Below are 7,027 nucleotides of genomic sequence, written 5' to 3'. Positions count from 1 at the left end.
GTGCACATCTGTGTGTATCTGTGTGTGTGTGTGACTCTGGGTGTGGGGGTGTGTGCACATCTGTGCGTATCTGTGTGTGTCTGTGTGTGACTCTGGGTGGGAGTGTGTGCACATCTGTGTGTATCTGTGTGTGTCTGTGTGTGTGACTCTGGGTGTGGGGGTGTGTGCACATCTGTGTGTATCTGTGTGTGTCTGTGTGTGACTCTGGGTGTGGGGGTGTGTGCACATCTGTGTGTATCTGTGTGTGTTTGTGTGTGACTCTGGGTGTGGGGGTGTGTGCACATCTGTGTGTATCTGTGTGTGTCTGTGTGTAACTTTGGGTGTGGGAGTGTGTGCACATCTTTGTGTGTCTATGTGTGTGACTCTGGGTGTGGGGGTGTGTGCACATCTGTGTGTATCTATGTGTGTTTGTGTGTGACTCTGGGTGTGGGGGTGTGTGCACATCTGTGTGTATCTGTGTGTGTCTGTGTGTAACTTTGGGTGTGGGAGTGTGTGCACATCTTTGTGTGTCTGTGTGTGTGACTCTGGGTGTGGGGGTGTGTGCACATCTGTGTGTATCTATGTGTGTTTGTGTGTGACTCTGGGTGTGGGGGTGTGTGCACATCTGTGTGTATCTGTGTGTGTCTGTGTAACTTTGGGTGTGGGGTGTGTGCACATCTTTGTGTGTCTGTGTGTGTGACTCTGGGTGTGGGGGTGTGTGCATATCTGTGTGTATCTGTGTGTGCCTGTGTGTGTGACTCTGGGTGTGGGAGTGTGTGCACATCTTTGTGTGCCTGTGTGTGTGACTCTGGGTGTGGGAGTGTGTGCACATCTGGGTGTGTCCATCTGGCTGGCTGGGCATGACTTGGTGTGAGGGTGTGTGTAAGTGCGTGTGTGTATACACACATCTGAGTCTGTGAGTGACTCTGGGGATGTCTGTATGTGTCTGTGTGTTACTCTGCCTGTGTGAGTGTGTGCACATGTGTGTGTATCCGGCCGGCTGGCTGGCTGTGTGTCCTCGGTGTAAGAGTGGAAGCGCCTGTGTAGGTACACACGTCTGGGTGTGTGCTTTGCATGTCTACCTGTGGCATCATGTCTGGGCATGTGTCTTTCTCTGCAAACCTGTGCATATTCCTGTCTGGAATCTGGCACACCTGTTGTTGTGTGTGTTGGCGGGGCCCCTGCCTTGCTGCGGCTGTGGTGTGGCCGCTCTTGCTTGTTGTCGGCACAGCTGTGGGGCCACCTCTCTTGTTGTGTCTGCTGCCCGTATCTCCATCCCTCCCTCCTGACAGCTCAGAAGTGTTCGCTCCCCTGAGGCCACCCAGGGACAGCTGTGGGGCTGGGGGGGTGAGGTGTTGCTCCTGGGGAGGCCAGGACTGGGCCAGCTGGGCCCACAGAGGTTCCCGGCAGCGCCAGCCTGCCCACAGGGGCTCCCGGGCCACAGCCTTGATTGAGGTGGGTGTGGAGGCAGGGACCCAGGGGACAGGCCAAGCGGGACCAGGAGGGGTGAGGGGCAGTCCTTGGGCCCTCTATATTTAGCCTCATTTTCAGTAAGTGCTAACGAGAAGCTGGCCTATGTCTGCTAAAACTGGCTGGGGGAAATGCAGAGGAGAAGTGAAAGTCCGGGGAGGGTGGGGAGGGGAGGACGGAGGGGACCCAGAGTCCCAGGGTCCCAGGCGTGGGGCAGTTGGGCGAGTGTGAACTTAGGGCCTGGACATCCCTGGGTGGGTCTGTCCCGAGGATGGTGGAATTCAAGGGGCCTGGTAGGGTTATGCATTGCTTTTCTCTGCCGGTTTCTCTAAAAAGGTACACACTACCGGGGCTGGGCAGTGGGGCTGACCATGAATAACCAGCCAAATTTTCTGTGCAAACGAAGCTTTGAGAGGAGCTTCTGAAGGTGCCAGGGGCTGGAGCACATTAGAGTCACCTTAAGAGTCTTTTAAAAACCTAGGTGCCCAGGTTGCACCTTGTATCTGTGAAATCAGAGGGTCTGGGATGGGAACAGGCGTCAGTATTTCTGTAGAGTCAAAAGGTGGGCGTTGGGCATCCCTGCGTGGGCCGAGGCTGAGGCAGAGCCTTTGGATGGGCCCTCCAAGTCCACGGCTGCCAGTGCCCTGGTGTCCCCATTGTGGCATCGTTCGGCTTTTGGTCCAGGTTGAAAACAGAGCCCCCTATTCGTCCTTGGTGGGAATGATTTGACCCTTTTCTCAGATTGAGGTCTGATAGGGGAAGAGGAAGGAGGAGAGAGACCTGGGCCAAGGGCCGCACTTGGCTATTTGCTGCGGCCCAGCCAAGAAGCGCCGGATGGGGAGAGCACGGGCTTGTGGGAGTGGTTGGGAGAATAAGAGTAACTTAGTGGTGGAAATTTCCCCTCAAACTGCTTCTGCCTCTCCAGCCGCTATCCCTGCAGAGGGAATTTACATTAAAGGTTTAAGTTGGGTTTGCTTGGGGACGGGGACTGAGGGTTGAGGTGTTGGGTGACAGCAGAGATAGGGGCTTGTTTGGGGCAGGGTTGAGCCCTGGTGGGTCGGGGGAGTCTCTCGTGCGTTAGTTCATCCCAAAGACTCGGTCTGAGGCCTGTGCAGGACGACTCCAGCCTGGGCCCTCAAGGAGGGGTGGGGATGGGGTGACATCACGGTCGATGGAGGGTGGCACAGGAGTGGGGGAGCTCAGACAAGAAAGACACTGGCCGCCTGGGGAGTCAGGGAGGACTTCACAGAGGAGGTGACACATGAGCGGAGCCTTAGAGAGGAGCAGGAGTCTGCCAGTGGAGAAGGAAAGGGTCACCCCAGGTGGGAGAGGAGCAGAGGCAGAGGTCTGGGGGAGGGAGGGGCCGCCGTTGTCCACTGAGCCTCACGTCCTCTGCTGGGCACTGTGGGGGCCCCACGATCACACCCGCCCTTGAGGATTTCCCAATCTGATAGTGGAGACATACCGGGGCCCAGCTGGCTGCCGTCAGCCCCTAGGACAGTGCCGGGGAGGTTCTGGGGCAGGGGGAGCTGGGGAGAGACCTCTGACCCCAGCTGGGGCGTCAGGGTGATGGCTTCATAGCGGACAGAGCCTGTGCTGGGTCTTGAGTAATGAGTGGGCGGTTGCCAGGTGGGCAGGTGGGGAGCAGCATTCCAGGCAGGGGGACCAGGACACACCAAGGCCCCAGGAAACGTGTGTTAAATGGCAGGGAGGCAGCAGGAGGAGTGAGGGGCAGGAGCTAGTGAGAGACAGAGAGAGCTTCAGGGAGGGACGTCCGGCAGACAGTTATACCCTGTTCCGAACTGGTGACGCCGGGGACCCAGCGATGAGTCAGACCAGGCCAGTCCCCCTGGTCTGATGGGGAAGGAACCTGGACACAGACAGCCACGGCCATGGGGGCTCAGGGCTGGGACCGTGGGTGGGGGTTGGGGGGCAGGAGCCATGGGAGGCCCTATTTGCCTGCTAGGGCTGCCATCACAGTGCCACAAACCGTGTGGCCAAACAACAGAACTTTGTTTTCTCGCAGTTCTGGAGGCTACAGGTCAGAGCCAGGCTGTCGGCAGGTGTGGTTTCTTCAGAGGCCTCTCTCCTTGGCTTGTAGATGGCTGTCTTCTCCGGTGTCCGCATATGGCCTTCCCTCTGTTCCTGTGTCCTAATTCCCAGTTCTCATAAGAACGACAGTCAGATTGGATTAGGGCCCACCCTAAAGACCTCATTTCGCCTTAATTACCTCTTTTTTATTTATTTATTTATTTTTTTCTTGAGACAGAGTCTTACTAAGTGTTGCCCAGGTTAGAGTGCCGTGGCATCAGCCTAGCTCACAGCAACCTCAAACTCCTGGGCTCAAGTGATCCTCCTGCCTCAGCCTCTTGAGTAGCTGGGATTACAGGCATATGCCATCATCCCCAGCTAATTTTTTTCTATTTTTAGCTGTTTGACTAATTTTTTTCTATTTATAGTAGAGGTGGGGGTCTCGCTTTTGCTCAGGCTGGTCTCGAACTCCTGAGCTCAAGCAGTCCTCCCGCCTCGGCCTCCCAGAGTGCTAGGATTACAGGCGTGAGCCACTGCATCTGGCCTAATTACCTCTTTCAAGACCCTCTCTCCAAATGGTCATATGCTGCGGTCCCAGGGCTTAGGACTTCAACATACGAATTTGGTGGGGACACAACTCAGCCCATAGCAAAGCCATGGGTGAGCTTGGACTTTGTGGGGTGGAGGTGAGGGCAGAGGTTGCCCGATCTGTGGGCAGGAGAGGCGTTTGCCAGCTTGACGGAGAGTCAGAGCCTGCAAGGCCTGGGCTCCCCTTCAGGCAGAACCCCCAAGCCGAGGGAGATGTGCAACAAGACACGGTTGAAGGGCAGGGTGCGAGAATGGCAAGAGAGAAGCAGAGGGTGACAGGCCACACCCAGGCCAGGCCCAGGAGCCATGGAAGGGTGTAGAGCCAGGGAGAGTTGGGTGTAGGAAGGATTGACCTGGGGCAGTGTGGAGCCAGGCTGGAGGGAGGGTCCGGGGAGGAGGCTGGAGGTTTAGGTAGGCTGAAGGGGCGAGATTTAGGGGTAGGCTGGGTTCGCAGTTGCTTGGAGTAGGGATAAGGTCAGGGTAAGTCAGAGCTAGGATCAGGCAGGATTTCTGCCTTTGCTGCCCCCAAGTCAGGAGAGGCCTCGTCACCAGCCCCCTTTCTGTCTTCCTGAATCTCTAATCATCATTAGCCGTTCAGTGCCCCATCCCCAGTGCCCGGAAACGGGACCTAAGCTCCATAGCGTCCTGAGCACCTGCTCCCCAGCCTGCCCCCACCCCCAGTGGCCTGTGCTTTAATAAGATTATGTGCTGTTTTTTTTTTTTTTTTAGCTTTAAATTTTTTTGGTTTGGGGTAAAATATAATGTGTCTACAGTAAAGTGCTCACATTTAGAAGTGTAGAGCTTCAATGAATTTTTTTTTGTATAAATGGTTATGTTGCCCAGGCTGGTCTTGATCTGGCATCCTCCTGGCTCTGCCTCCCAAGGTGCTGGGATTACAGGTATGAGCACGCAGCCCTCAGTTTTTGCATACATATAGACTCCTGTAACTACCAAACAGAGCCTTTCTAGATGGAACTCCTCACGCCCTTGTAGCCTTCCTAGTCAGCACCCCCAAAAGGTGCTCACTAATCTGACCTTGATCATCTGATACCAGCCTGCCTGTTTTTGAACTTCACGTAATTGGAGTCATAACTGTATGTCTGCCTTGGTGCTTGGCTTCTTTCACTCAGGCTCCCGCCTGTGAGATTCAGCAATGCGTGTGAAGCAGGAGTTTGTTCTTTGTCATTGTATGGACGTGCCACATTTTGTTTATCCATTCACCTGTTGATGGGCCCTTTGGTTGTTTCCACTTTGGGGCTATTGTGGGAAGCTGTGCAAACATTCATGCCCATGACCTTGGTGGACAGCATGCGAGTGTCTCTTGGGTGGGTGCCCAGGAGTGGACATGCTATGTTGTAAATGAATAGTGGGGTTCACTCTTCAGTTTTCTGAATACTGCTCGTATCAACTCATGTTCCCACCAGCAACACACGACCTGACTTTTTTTTTCTTTTAATTTATTCTTTATTTTTTGAGACAGTCTCTCTCTGTTGCCTGGGCTAGAGTACCATGGCTTCAGCTTAGCTCACAGCAACCCCAAACTCCTGGGCTCAAGTGATCCTCCTGCCTCAGCCTCCTGAGTAGCTGGGACTACAGATGCATGCCACTATGCCCAGCTATTTTCTACTTTTAATAGAGACACAGTCTCACTCTTGCTCAAACTGGTCTCAAACTCTTGAGCATAATTGATCCTCCCACCTCAGCCTCCCAAAGGGCTGGGATTACAGGGGTGAGCCACTGCAACAGCAACCTGACTTTTTTATTATTATTATTTTTTTTTTCTTTTGAGACAGAGTCTCACTCTGTTGCCCAGGCTAGAGTGCCATGGCATCAGCCTAGCTCACAGCAACCTCAAACTCCTGGGCTTAAGCGATCGTACTGCCTCAGCTTCCCGGGTAGCTGGGACTACAGGCGTGCGCCACCATGCCCAGCTAATTTTTTTATATATCAATTTTTAGTTGGTCAATTAATTTCTTTCTATTTTTAGTAAAGACGGGGTCTCTCTCTCTTGCTCAGGCTGGTTTCGAACTCCTGACCTTGGGCAATCCACCCGCCTCGGCCTCCCAGAGTGCAAGGATTACAGGCGTGAGCCATTGTACTTGGCCGGACCTGACTTTTTAATTAGTGATTTAAAACACAAGCAGTGATTCATGTCAAGTAATCCTCAATTGCAAAATTCCTAGCCTTTTTTTTTTTTTTCAGTTGCTGAGCTCCCATCCCTCACTTTATCCTGCCTTCTTTAAATATCTTGGTGCCAGGGTTGGACAGTTCCCTTTGGTAGGGCTGGAGTCACAGTTTAGATGGGGATTTTGGAGTAAGTCATGGAGAGTTTAGGGTCAGAGGCAGGGTCATGAATAAGGTCTCAGGACGGTTGGGAGTCAAGGTCAGATGAAGGACTTGGACCATTTGGGCACAAGCTGGGATTCAGGGTGAGTAAGGGGACTAAGAATGGGTTGGTGAAGCCTACATTTGTGCTGGGGTCTAAGACCAGGAAGGGTTGGAATTGGCATTAGGATGAGCTTGGGCGGGGGGTACTTTTGGATATGAAATGGGTAGAAGCAAGGACTAGGCCATTAGACCGGAGTGGAGCCATGGAGTCACGAAGACCTGGGGTCCAGTCAGGGCACCTCTGCTGTCCCAGTGTGCTCTTGGGGAGATGACATCCTCTCTTGAAGCCTCAGTTTCCTCCTCTGTAAAATGGGGTGATATTAGCACCAACCACTAATGTGAGCTCTGAGTCACATCTGGCTCAGTGCTTGGTATTGGTGAAAACTCACCTTTCTATGAGAACAGGAGTTTGTCCACGGGTTTGTGTCCTCTGGTGCCCAGCCTGCTGCCTTCCCTGGACTACTTCCTTTCATTTCCTGGGTCTAGGGAACTGTGGAACAGGACTGTGTTGCAGGGGCAGACATGAGGTGCAACTCGGGTTTAAGGCTGAAGTCCCGGGTGAGGTCTAGGG

Source organism: Microcebus murinus, chromosome 16, assembly GCF_040939455.1.
Source record: "Microcebus murinus isolate Inina chromosome 16, M.murinus_Inina_mat1.0, whole genome shotgun sequence".
Taxonomy (NCBI): Eukaryota; Metazoa; Chordata; class Mammalia; order Primates; family Cheirogaleidae; genus Microcebus; species Microcebus murinus.
This window is presented reverse-complemented; position numbering follows the sequence as displayed.